This window comes from Tupaia chinensis, unplaced genomic scaffold (genome assembly GCF_000334495.1).
Source record: "Tupaia chinensis unplaced genomic scaffold, TupChi_1.0 Scaffold000542_1, whole genome shotgun sequence".
In the NCBI taxonomy this organism is placed as follows: Eukaryota; Metazoa; Chordata; class Mammalia; order Scandentia; family Tupaiidae; genus Tupaia; species Tupaia belangeri.
The window spans coordinates 2,184,968-2,199,271 of NW_006160055.1; the positions used below are offsets into that span (position 1 = coordinate 2,184,968).

At 42.0% G+C, this 14,304-nt stretch overlaps 1 long non-coding RNA gene across 1 annotated transcript; it reads left to right on the forward strand.

Moving 5' to 3' along the window:
- The first annotated feature begins 916 nt into the window (after positions 1–916).
- LOC114009483 (uncharacterized) lies at positions 917–4,255 on the forward strand. The gene is made up of 2 exons (XR_003550893.1): positions 917–1,106; positions 3,885–4,255. It is a non-coding gene; the product is annotated as an uncharacterized LOC114009483 (long non-coding RNA).
- The last annotated feature ends 10,049 nt before the right edge of the window (positions 4,256–14,304 follow it).

Sequence of the window (14,304 nt, forward strand, 5' to 3'; positions counted from 1 at the left end):
CCCACTGAGAGAATGGGTGCCCCCGAGTAAAAAAAAAAAAAAAAAAAAAAAAGTCAACGCTGGTCCCCCCAGTGACTTGTGAGATGTCTGGCTCTCAGGAAGGTCTCAGTCACCAGGAGTTGAATGAGCGATGAAGAAAGAAGTCAAAGAATGACTGAATAAAGCCTCATTCCAGCCTACATTTCACTGCTAATAGTTAATAAAATAAAGGACAAAGTAGACTGAACTATTACAGAAGTCTCTCTTTGTTTAGCTTTGTGGAAACTGTTTAGCTGGGATAATAGAAGTACTTGGATTGGTAATAAACAAATAAATGAGCAAAGAAATAATGACTTGGTTCTGAAGTGATTTATAGCTTTACAAAGCCATTACATACACATTTTTTCCATATGAGCTTGTAAACCACACTGGCACAAGCATGACAAATATTACCTTCTCTTTTTGATAAATAATGAAACTGCCATTTAAATAACTCAAAGAACTACAATCACAATGGCCAAGTACACATTTAAGCCCCAGTCTGATTTCAAATGCCCTCTCTACCAGTCTTTGCTCTCAAGGGGACATACACTCTAGAAAAAAATAATTCCACCCCTGTGGTCAGTTTGGTCCATTCCCTGAAGAGCTTCCTTTTTCAATCCAGGCTCCTTGAATTACATTTGTTCTTATTTTGTGTGGGATTTTTAATGATTACAAATTATGTAATTAAATTATGAAATGTGTAACATGACCATTCACATCTCCCACAAAACAAAACCATTCATTTCTTACATCTGTTATGAACTTCAGAAATCCCCATTTCATTTTTTGCCCTTCTCATGGTTGTTATATTCTCCACTGTTAGCGTCATTTCTCTGTTCATTTCCCTCTGACATTGGTCTTCCTCTCTTGAACGTACGCACTTTTGCCTTGTCATTTGTTGCTTCACTCGTGTTGCTGTTCTCCTCCTCCCTCTTTATGTTCCCCCAAGGCCCTGGAGTTGCTTTCTTTGGAGCCTGTGTCTGTCTACGCTTTCTTTCCAGTGCCTTGGCCAGCTGGTCCCAGAAATCTCTCAATGGCCCATCAGAGACCAGGTTGGCAGCTGTCACTCTTACTATGGAATTTAGGTAAGTTCCCTAAGGGCCCATTAGCTTTAGAGCAAACATTTCAGAAGTCAGCCCTCTGCAGGGACTTCTCCCATTTCTTGCAGTCTCTTAAAGCCTTCTCCATGTCTTTAATTGCCAACCCACCCATTTTTATTCTATGGGCATGGATTTCATTTTTCTCCCCACACCCCTTTCTATATCTTTTTAAATTGAGCGCCTGGTTTCTCAGGAAGTTTTACAGTCTCCACACACTGCCACATTCTTCGTGCTGCCCTTTCCACGGATCTCTCTAACTATTCCTTTTCAGTTTCATTCAGTGCTTTAGCACTTTTGCATCTCCCATTCCCTCTGCCTTCTTTGTTATCTGTTCCTTTCTTTCTGGGTGCTTGGACAGAACTTCAGAGAACTTTTGATCCAGGAATTCCCAACCCAGATCCCTGTGGCCCACCACTGGCTTCTGAAAAAGAGGCAATAGTCTGAAGTCTTGTGTAGAATGTTAAGGGTCTAGGCACCTTCCTGGGGGCCTAACAGTTCATAGATTCCCATTTCATTCTCAGCCCCTGTGCAGTCCATCCTCCTCCACTTTACAGGGGCTGAAACAGAGGCCCATAGCAGGCTGATATGAGAGGAGAACTGAGGTCTAGGGGTCTCAGTTATTTGTGCCCCACCATAACCTGTAGGGAACACTTTTTTTAGAAACATTGTTTCTTCCCTTTTGGATTCTTCCATGTGGACATACACAGCATATGCACAGGCACACTCATCAGAGGCCACCCTGACAGCAGGTTTCAAAGCACATTCACAACTTTGCCTTATTCTAACTTCTGGACAGCCCTTTTTAAAAAATTAATTATTTTATTTATCTTTACTTATTTTAATTTGACCAGAGAGGGACAGAGTGAGAGAGGAGAGAGACGGAAAGTGAGAAAGCAAACAGCCAGGTCTGAGACTCGAACCACAGTCAGCCATGTGAGAGTCCAGAGTCCTTACCACCACACCACCTGTTGAACCCCTGGACAGCCCTTTGAATTCATTAGGTCAGGATTTTTTTCTTTTTTCTTTTCTTTCTTTCTTTCTTCTTTCTTTCTTTCTTTCTTTCTTTCTTTTTCTTTCTTTCTCTCTTTCTTTCTTCCTTTTTCTTTCTTTCTTTCTCTTTCTTTCTTCCTTTCTTTTTCTTTCTCTTTCTTTCTTTCTTTCTTTGGCAGAGGTCATATGTGCTCCTCAGAAAGAAAGACAGAAGAGAGAGGGAAAGGGAGAAAGCACTCCCTCAGTGGGGCATGGTCATGCCACTATTCCTTCTCTTCCATCTTTTCACAGTTTGGTCAGGCATAATACTCCCAGATAATGTTGCTGAGGATTCAACATATGTAGATAAATAAGGCACTGTATTAGTCAGCTCAGACTGCTGTAACAAATAGCATAGACTGGGCAGCCAAACTAACAAGAATTTATTTCCTCACAACCTGAAAACAAGAGGCCCAAGATCAAGCTACTAGTAGGACTGATGTTATATGAGTATGAGGCCTCTCTCCTTGAATTGTAGATGGCCATCTTCTCCCTGTGTTTTCTCGTGGGAGAGCTCAGAAGATAGACAGAAGATAATGAGGAACGTGATTCTTCTCTCTATAGTTGTCTGTGTCTTAGTTTCCTCTTCCCATAAGGGCATTAGTCATATTTGATTAGAATCCACTTTAATAAACTCATTTTAACTTAATTACCTCTTTTTTTATATATATAATTTGACCAGAGAGAGACAGAGACAGAAAGTGAGCAAACAAGCTACCAGGTCCAGGACTCAAACCATGGTAAGTCATGAGGAAGTATCCAGCACCTTAACTACCATGCCACCCAGTGGTCCCCCATACCTTTTTAAAGACCTTATTTCCAAATATGTCACAATCTGAGGTATTGGGAGTTAGCACTACAACATGAATTTGGAGAAGACACAGTTCAGCCCACAACAAAACTTAGTTAACCTCTGCTTCCTCCAGGCAGTCTGCTGAGTACCTCCTGTTCTCTTCACCCCACCTCAGCCTACCCACTATCCAAGTCCACTCCCACCTCAGGATCCTCCACTAAGGAGCATATTAACTAGCACCATCCAGCACCACCCGACCTTAAACTCTGAAGCTTCGGCCAGCTCGAATCACCTACTCAGGGATAATGTGTGAAGCCAGTTTCCCTCTCTTAGATAGTAAATGCGTTGTTCCTCTGTCTTGCCTCTCTTCGGGGATGTAGACATATCCGCATGTCTGTGGCATTCCTTTGACCATTTTCTCTCGGCAGCACCTATCCTTCCTTTTCAGGTTACAGACTGTATCAGTTGACATTTAATTAGGTAAGCAAAAACCTCTCTAGATACTTAAATTGGAGAAATAAAATTTAAAGACTTATTGACAGGGGATATGGGAGAGCTGAGAAGATAGACAGAAGATGATGAGGAACATGATTCTGTTAGACCATGTGAACGAGGGCAACGCCCTCAGGATGGTGCAGCAGAAAGGTGGAAGGAACTTGGGTCTTCTGCTCTGCTACCTCTTAATGGTGTAAGCATAGACTGGTAAGTGGAAGAAAAGTGACCTTCTACTATGTTTAAGCCACTATTTCCTGTAACCTCTGTTAGGGCAGCCAAGTTCATATCTAACAAATGCATCTTGTGAAATATTGCCTATTTAGGGGCAGTTTGTAAAGTCAGGCCCTAAAGTCAAGTTTAGCCTTGATCTTGCCATCTGAAATAGATTTAGGGCCACCCATTATTTTGTAGTGCTAGAGCTCAAGTAACTGGTTATCTCTCCATAGGAAGAAGTTTCCTGGATGTGGAAATTTCCATTCTTCAACAGAGCAAGAAAACAAGCGAGCTGCTCTGTTCCTTGTGCTTGTAATGAACATCTCCTTTCTAAACAGAAATACACCTGTCAGAGTCTCAGCCACTCCCTCACCTCATGCTCACAGGTCCAAATCACCCTGCGGGCTGCCACCCTCACTAACTGCTTCCCAGTGTCTCTGTGAACAAGACATGGCAAGTTCTTCCATGCCCACTGCTTCATTCCTGAGAGAATAAGCATCCTCTCCAGCCATGGCCTGCCCAGTTGAACCACCACAGAGTTCTTCCATCAGCCCTGGCCCTTTGTATCTGAGACATTTTACAAAACAAATTCATTTTTTCTAGAGCTGAGTCTCATGTCACATTCCTTGCTTCTAGAAACTTGCTTGTCCACAAATATGAGTCTCTGGTCTCACCCCAAGTAAATTGATAATGGGATTTGCCCACCTCATGGTCCTTGCTAAGCTGCTATGTTCGTCTTCTCTAAAGGGGAGCCTCTAGGTGAGGCCATCCTTTTGAGCACGGTCCTTCTCTCCTGCTTTCATTGAGATGCAGCTATGTGGACTGGAAGGAGCAGTGGATTGGGTTCAGACCCCTATGTTTGGAAGCCTACCTCTGCCTCTGTTCTTTATATGAGGTTGGTAGCTTGTTTCACCTTGCAGAGCCTCAATTTTCCCATTTCTATAATGGGGTGATACCACAGGCTGAAAAAGCCCTCTCAAAAAAGTATGCACATCCTAATCTCTAGAACCTGCAAGTGTTACCGTAGTTGGAAAAAGGGTCTTTGCAGGTATAATTAAATTAAGGGTTTTGAGAAGAGGAGTCGATCTTGGTGGGTCCTAAATGCCATCACTAACATCCTTATAAGAGGGAGTTAAAGGGAAATCACATAGAAGGAAAAGAAAGTGCAATGTGACCACGGAGGTGGAGATTGCAGTGATGCAGCCACAAATCAAGGAATCTCAGTAGCCACCAGGGTCTCAGAGAGACAAGGATCGGTTCTTCTAGGGCCTCCCCCGGGACCGTGGCCCTACTGTTACAGGCTGAATTGTGTCTCCCCACAAATTCATGTGTTGAACTCCCAACCCCAGGACCTCAGAATATAACCATATTTGAGACAAGGTTATTTAAAGAGGTGATTGAGTTAAAATGAGGTTATGACAGTGGGCCTTGATCTAATAGAATGGTATCTTAATCTACTATTGTGTTGGTAACAGAAGTATCTGAGCCTGATCATAAAAAATAGAGGTTCATTTGGCTTACAATTCTGGTGGCTTGGAAGTTCTAAGGTATGAGGCCAGCACTGGACAGACCATGTCACAACATGACTGACTGAAACAGAGAAGCTAGTAAGTGAGAGCATAGAAAAAGACCTAGGACAGCACTTTTGCTTTTATAGCAACCTAGCAACCCACTTTCACGAGAACTGGACCACTGGACTTCGAGTCTCAGACCTGGCGGCTGTCTTTCTCACTTTTTCTCTCTCTTTCTCTTGCTCTGTTCTTCTCTGGTCTAATTAAAATAAATGAATAACCCCTTCTCACAAGACATAGAGCACATTCTTCAGATTGCACTAATCCATTTATGAAGGGTATGACTTCATGATTCAGTTCCTTCCCACTAGAGCTCACCCCTTACAGACCTCACCACCTCCCGATGCCATTACACTGGCGCCCCGATTCCAAAACATGAATACTGGGGTACAGACCATTCTCCAAACCACTGTCTTTATAAGAAGAGGAAGAGACACCAAGGATGCACGGACACAGAGGAAAGATTACGTGAGGACCAAGCAGTGAGAAGGTGGCTACTTGCAAGCCAAGAATAGAGGTCATAGAGGTCTCAGGAAAATCTAACCCGGCCGACACATTGATCTTAGACTTTCAGACTCTGGGACTGTGGGAAAATAAATTTCTATTGTGTTAGGTCACTCAGCTCATGGCACTTTGCTATGGTAACCCTAACAAACAAATATACCTTGATGTTGGCCCAGCAACACTGACTTCAGACCTCTAACCTCTAGAACTGTTATTTGAAGCCACTAGTTTACCGTAGCCCTGGGACTGTGATAAAGGTGAGGATACTAATCTCACAGGCTTGTTCCAAAGATCAAAGAAGATCAGAGTGGACCCACTTGGTTCTGGGTATGTATTTGCTACATTTGAATGGTGTCTGCATTCTCCTCTCATGAAGATTTTTCTATATGCTCATTCTTCCATTAATATACACAATGACTTCTTGTGATTGTTTTCTCTCCTTTCTTGTTGGGTACATGTTTCTTGCCTTAAATCCCATCTCTTAGGGCTCTATGGACCGCTAACAACCTCCCATTTGCAGATCTGTCCTTTCACTGAACAGCAATGGAGATAGTTCACCTTCATGAAATACTCTTTCTGTGCTAAACCTCATGCTAAGTGCTTTACCTGTATTAGTTAACTTATTTCTGGAAGCATCTCCTTAATATGGATACTTTTACATCTATGTTATAGATAGGGAAATTGAGGCAAGAAGTTAAAAAGTTGGCCCCAGGAAGTGCCAGAGCTGGGAGATAAACCCAGGTATTGATGCCAAAGTCCACAGCCTTACCCACTATTAAACCTCAGGAAGGAAGAGATCTGCTTTATCTTAGTCAAATAACTCTCTACCATGTGCTTGAGTTTGGACTCAATGAAAGTTTGATGGGTGAGTGAATAATAGGAAGAATTGCACTTTATGCGTTCCAAATAAAGGTAATGATGCCCAACTTCTCTTTAGCTTGATTCTGCTGCCTTTGCTGCTACAATAGTCCTGGCCCATCTACTATCCTGGGTGGTCCGGGCTAACACCACACTAACACTCATACTAGTCTCTGCTTTTTGACCCTGGGCCTAGGAGAGCCTGAGTGGAAGAGGCAGCCCCTCTTATCCATCACCCCATCACTCAGTAGTTGCCTGTCTCCTTCTATCAGCCAGTATTGACCCATGCAAATAGAAGAGACCTAAATTCCTGAGAGCCTAATGAGAGGCCTGGATCCAACATGCATGAAAATTGTTAAGGGGCATGGACACACCAAACAATATCGCCATCCCAATGTGCATAAGAGGACTCTTAGTTCTAGAGATGTTAAAATATTTGCCCAAAGTTACAGAAAACTTGATATTATTTTCAACTTCCAATTCAGTGACTGCCTAATGTACCAAGTCAGTAAGAAAATGAAGTGAGGCCCGCAGGTGACATGGTGGTTAAGGTGCTGGACACTCTCATATGGCTGAGCATGGTTTGAGTTCTGGATGGGTGGCTTTCTTTTTCATGTTCCCGCTCTCTCTCTGGTCAAATAAAAATAAATGAATGAATAAATAAAATTAAAATAAATAATTATTGTAAAAAAGAAAAGAAAGTGACTGAATCTAAAAGAGAAAAGATTGAGCTTCAGGACCTGGTTTTAGGAATGGCAAGTGGCGTGGTGGCTAAGGGCACTGGACCACTGGACTCCCACATGGCTGATCATGGTTTGAGTCTCAGACCTGGCGGCTTTCTTTCTCACTTTTTCTCCCTCTTTCTTTTGCTCTGTTCTTCTCTGATCTAATTTAAATAAACAAACAAATAAATAAATAAATAAATAAAATAAAAAAGATTAAAAAAATAAATCTGGTTTTAATTCTTAACCAGTTGTGTTTGTTAGACAAATTATGTAAATTCCCCTAAGCTTGAGTTCCTTGGTCAATACAGTGAGGTAAGATTATTCTCTCCTGGGGCCAGCAGGTGGTGGTTAATGGCACTAGGCTCCCACATGGCCAACCATGGTTTGAGTCCTAGACCTGGCAACTTGCTTTCTCACTTTCTCTCTCTCTCTCAATCTGGCCAAATTAAAATAAATAAATAAATAAATAGTTTTTAAAAAATATTTTAAAGATTATTCTCACCATTTGGGGAAGGTTCTCCCGGACCTCCATCACAGAGAGAATCCTGGAAGAAAGGACCTGATTTCAGTACCATATTTTAGAAATTGATAAGTCTGTACTTGGTCTTGTCTCCTTCTACTTTTCAATATAAGCCCTTTGGAGGAAGAGGCCAGTTTTCAATTAGTAATGAAAAAGGGTCAATATCAGTGATGTTTTCATTTGCTTCCAGATGAGAGTCAGAAAAATGAAAGAAAACTAGCAGCTAACCTGAACTCACTCCCTCCATCCCTGAGAAAAGCCCCATAACATCTCTTTGGAGTCAGAAAAATATTTACCTGGCAATTACATTCTAACTTATTCAGCTGCCCCTCCTTTGTGATGAATGCCTAATCACTATGGAAAATAATCTCTTTTCTAAACTGCATATTTTATAACTTAACCCTTACCAGGAATGTGCTTCCATGCTTCTTTTCTCTAAATATTTTTAAGCACATTTGAATGGAGGGAGACAATACTTTAAATAGAGACCTGTGATAACATTTTCACCGAACGTGAAGCAGGCTAGCCCTGGTGTCACAATTACAAACTTCTAGAATGGTTTCTTTCTTTGAAGTTTTTGCTATAAGGCACATATGCTTACTAGAGAGAGAGACTCACAAAGAGGGAAAGTAAGAAATTTCCCCCAACAGGGATGTGCCTGAGTGATCTTTAAAGTGCAAGGTCCAGAATGTGAATCATGTACTTGACCATGTGGGATCCCACCACCTTAACCACCACATCCCCAGGCTGGTTCAAGAACAGGGTTTCTTTTTTTTTTTTAATTATTTTATTTAACTTTATTTATTATTATTATCATTATTATTTTCCAGTTTGATCAGAGAGAGACAGAGGGAGAGAGGAAATGAGAAAGCAAACCACCAGGTCCGAGACTTGAACCGTGGTCGACCATGTGGGAGTCCAACGCCTTTAACCACCATGCCACTTGCCGGCCCCAAGAACAGGGTTTCTTAACAGGAGCACTACTGACATTTTGGCCCAGGTGATTCTTGGTTCTCAGAGTTGTCCTGTGCATTGTAGGATATGGACATCCTTGGCCTGTACCCAGTAGCTGTATCTCTCCTCCAAGTCATGACAACAAAACACATTGCAGACAGACAAATGTCCCCTGCGGATAGGGAATATGTGCGTGAAAGCAGGAGGCTGAACTAGTAGGAGCCTCTTTGTCCTTCCTTCCTGAAATGAAGTATTTTATAAAAATGCTTTTTGGAGCCAGCAGGCAGTGTGGTGGTTAAGGGCGCTGGACTCCCACATGGCCAACTGTGGTTCAAGTCCTGGACTTGGCAGCTTGCTTTCTCACTTTCCCTGTCTCTCTCTCTCTCTTGCTCTGTCCCTCTCTGGTCAAATTAAAATAAAATTAAATAAAATAATTGTTCTACAGAAATTTAAAAAGAGGAAATAATAAAAGAATTCATAAATTTAAATGATGCTGATGAATTAAATGTAGGGATAGGGTGAGCAGAGAGGAAAACATACATACCTCAAATACACAAAATACACACTTCTTTTAGGACAAGTCTCACCGTGTCATGATCCTCCTGCATCAGCTTTTGCAAACTGATGGACACCACCACATTCAGCTGTTAAGCTAAAACAGAAGTCAAACCCGAACCTCCACTGTGGTCCCAGCCTGAAGAGCATCGTGTCTTAGCAGTGGGTGCCACCGTGGCTGGGCCAAATTATGTATCTTCAAAGACCATTTGTAATGCTGGATCTGGAATGTGATTGTCAGTGAATTTTTCCTGGGATTTCAGTTCTTGGGCACGTATGGTGACACTGCAAAGCGGATCAGCTGTGCTTATTTGTGACTTCATGTACTCTTCTGTAAACATGGCTGCTCTCCCGGACATGTCCCCCTCTGATGAACTGCTTGCCATTATACCATTTTTCTGATTAAAAAAAAAAATAGTTTCCACTGTATAAATTCCTCACCAACATGTTAAGATTTATAGAGAATGCTTTCAGTCTATGATGTGTATAAAAATGGTATGGAAAGTTAAGAGAAGGATGGAAAGATGCCAGACTCAGGGCAGAAGGCAGTTTCCCACGTTTGACTCAGTTGAGGCTAGAAGTTCGTCTAGCACCATAATGCACTTGACTCTCCTGACTGTTGACAGTACACTAATAACTGCTTGGAGTAACTGCCTTAGTGGGAAGAGGACTGAGTTAGAACTCAAGAGACCTGGGTTCTCATCCTGATCCCTTGTCGCTCCACTGTTCTATTATCTGACAATTGACTTATTTATTTATTTATTTATTTTTGCTGTAGGGTGTGTGCACACACCAGAGATAAGAGAGACAGAGAGAGAAAGTGGGAAATCACCACCTGGGTGACCATGCTGTGATCCCTTCTTCCTCATTCTCCTCTTAGGAATTTTGAGCATGTACACACATATGCCTGGTGTGCGTGTGTGCGTGTGTTTAAGAGAGCTTTCTGCTATAGAGTACGTGTGCTCACCACAGAGACAGAGAGACAGAAAGCAAGAAATCACTCCCCAGGTGGAATGGCCATGCTGCAATCCCCTCTCTTCTGTTCTCCTCTTGGGATCTTGGTATGCACGCACAAGTGCCCAGCATGAGGTTAAAGCTACCAGATCTGGGACTTGAACAATGGTCAACTACGTGGGACTCCAATAACACACCCATTATGCTATCTGCTGATCCCCTGGTGTGTTTTTTAAGCTACCAGGTCCAGGACTCGAACCGTGCAGTCAGTCATGTGGGACCCAGCCGCCTTAACCACCACGCCATCTGGCTGGCCTGGACAACTGACTTTTGTGGCAGATAGTTTTGATAATGGCCCCTGATGAACCATGTCTCTCTGCACCCATTTCCCTTTGCTAAGTCACTTTACAGGTACCTCCATCAAGGGGGTTAGTGTATTTCCCCATCCCTTGAAGATGGTCTGGTCTCGTGACTTGTTTTGACCAATAGAATGTGGCTGAAGTGACACTGTGTGACTCTTGGCTAGTTCTTAAGTGGCCTTCTAGATTTTGCTTTCACTCTCTTGGGACACTGCCAATGCCTTATGAAGAGGCATGGTCTAGCCTCCTTGAAGACCAAACACGGTAAAGAGGGAAGCCCAGCTTTCTTTATTGTTGCAGCTGAGGCCTGGGCTCTGCAGCCTGCTTGCTGCACACAGGTGCACAGGGGAACCCTCAGCACCAACTGAAGACATGCCAATAAACCCACAGAACCACGAAAACTAATACATGGTGCTTGTTTTAAGCCACTGAGTTTTGAAGTCTGTTACATAACCATAGGTAAAAGACTTATTAAAAACTTATTAAGAGCCTGGGTGGTGGAACAACTGGACAACTAGTAATGCAACTGGACATACATGGAAATATCTTGGTTTCACATCCTGGAACATTCCAGTACATGCATGCTTGTGTGTCTGCGTTCCAGGCTGACTGAGACAGGGGGTGGAGTATAGATAGCATAGGAAGCCTGTTTGAGATGCCTGTCTCTCTCTCATGGAAATAAATAAACTTTTTTTTTTTTAAAGAAATTTTTGCTATAGGGCATGTGCACTCATCAGAGAGACAGAGAGACAGAAAACAAGAAATCACCCCTAGAGAGGATGGTCATACTGCCACCCCTTCCCTTTCATTCTCTCTCAGGATTTGGACACGCAGGCATGAGTTTTAGCCACTGGGTCCAGGACTCAAACCATGGTTGACTATGTGGCAGTCCAGAGATGTAACCATTACAACATCTCCTGGTCCTAGAAATAAACTTTAAAAAAAAAAAAATTGTGTGTGTGTGTGTGTGTGTGTGTGTGTTAATTGCCATAGGGCATGTACATTTGCCAGAGACAGAGAGAGAGAGAGAGAGAGAGAGAGAGGGAGAAAACATCCCCTAATATGGCATGGTCACAGTGCAATTCCTTCTTCCTCCATTTCTCTACCCTGTCAAGATTTCTGCCTGCATGCACATGTGCCCAGTGTGTTTTTTAAGCCACTGGGGCCAAGATTCAAACCATAGCCAGCCATGTGGAACCTGGCTTCCTTAACCAGGGGGCACAAGGTAGCCTTTTCTTTTTTTATGGTAATGTATATGTGTGCAAATCAGAGCAAGAGAGCAAGCAAAAGAGAGTGACCAGCTCTCTCTGTAGGGTCTGGTCACAGCAAAATTCACTTCCTCCGGTCTTACAACCCGCCAAGATCTTGGGCTTTCGTGGACGTGCCCAACATGGTTCAGGCTACCTGCATCAGGGATTCCAGTCCTCTGAGCAGCATGTGACTGCTGCACAATGGAGCTGGCTCCAAAACTCCTGGGGCTTTTTGTTTGTTTTTTAAAAGTTTTTTGCTAAAGGGCTTCACGCTAGCCAAAGAGAGACAGAGACGATGTGAAAAATCAACCCCCAGGGAGGATGTCACACCACAGCCCTTTCTCTTCCAGTCTACATTCATTTGCTTTTATTCATTTGGGGGCTGGGTGCTCTGGGGTTATAATAAAGACATGAGACCACCGACTTCACACTTCGGCCCAGACTTTATCCTTCTGCCCCCCAGATCTAGCCAGGAGCCAGGTTAGAACACCCTATTTATTCTCTCTGTCTCTCTCCTTTTTTTTTTTTTTTTTTTAATTTTTAAACTTCTTAGCTCTCTGCTGCTCTTTTGTCTTGCTAATTTTTACGTTTCCCCTGCCCCCATAGGACAAGCCAGACAGCAGCCACCTATATCTGAGTTCTGAGCAGCCCCATTCACACGGTGCTCTAGCGTACCGCAGTTCTCATTTTTTGCTCAATTTTTTCCCCTTTTTTTAGTTTCTGTCTTGTTTTTTTCTGTTTTTTGTTTGTTTGTTTGTTTGTTTTACCTTTTTCTTTTCCTTTTCTTTTTACCTTTCTCACTTTTCTACTTAGATTCCACACACTAATTTTCTAGACAGATCTAGGGGCTCAGTAGCCAAATATCAGGATACATTTAGGGTCAAATTAATTTATCCTCAATTTTCATAGAATCAGCTGCACAAAGGGAGAAAAATTGGACTGCTTAGAGACTGTAGGTCACCACCTCCAGCATTCTTCTGAATGCTCAGATGTAATTCCAAACACTAGGAAAAAAACATATAATCCAGCAAATGACCAGAAACCACCACAGAGGCACAAGAAATATGAGAAACCTAGAAACTGTCTCCCCCGCCCCCCAAGGAAAAAGAATAACTCCTCCTCCACAGACAATACACAGGAACTCATGGGAATGTCAGATAAAGAATTTAGAATATTCACAGTGACAAAACTAACAGTGATGCAAGAGAAGAGACACCACAAACTCCAGAAAATTCAGGACAAAAGAGACACTGAGTTCCAGGAGGCGAGGAAGTTCTTGTACGAACTGAAAGAGGACATAGACATCATAAAAAAGCATCAAACAGGATGGTTGGAGATGAAGGCCTTAATACAGGAAATCAGAACGTAACTTGAAAATATCAAAAGAAGATTAGATCATGCAGAAGATCAAATCTCAGATGTAGAAAATAGACCTCTAACCTAGAAAAATTCACCAAAAGAATGGGGAAAATAACCCCCCAAAAATGGGAAAAACATATGAGTAATACTAGATACCATTAAATGCCCAGACATCTGGATCATTATAAAGAAGGTAGAGAAACTAAGGGCATTGATAATCTATTCCATACAATCCTGGAAGAAAACTTTCTAAATCTAGAGAGGCACTCAAATATCCAGACCCAAGAAATACAAAGGACCCCACATAGAATCAACCGAAGAAGATCTTCCCCAAGGCACATCATAGCCAGATTGATCAAAACCACAGAGACAAGATACTAAATTTGGCAAGAGAGAAACAACAAGTTACTTTCAAAGGATATCCTATCAGGCTAAAATAACTGTCAGACACTCATCGGCAACAATGTAAGCAAGGAAAGAATGGGAAAATACTTCTAAGCTTTAAGTGAAAAACAATTTCAACCAAGAATACTATACCCAGCAAGATTATCTTTCATGTGGGGAAAAAAAAGACAAAAACATTCTCAGACAAACAAAACCGGAAAGAATTTATCAACACCAGACCAGCTCTCCAAGAAGTGCTGAAGGGAGTCCTATACCAGGAAAACTAAAGTCGGACACACAGAAATAAGAGTATAAAAAACAGCCAAGAGAATGGGCAGCCTAATGATAGAGACAAGTCCAGAGTTGAATGATAACTTCCAGAGTTTAAATGGAAAGATCAGACTGTTGTAACACTGCAAATTCAATAGAAGAGAAAGTAATTACATGAGACTGAACTAGTGAAATACATTTTTTTTTACTTTAGACTAAAACATTACTGATTTTCTTCGACCCTTTGATTTCCATATTTAAGGATTTTTGTCTTTTCTTGAACTGTTGATAGGTTCATCTACCTATTATTGAAACTGAATCTTAACCTTTTTGCTGGTTTTAAGTTTTAAACAAATTTCCCTCTCTCTCTCTCTCTTTTTTTTTTTTTTT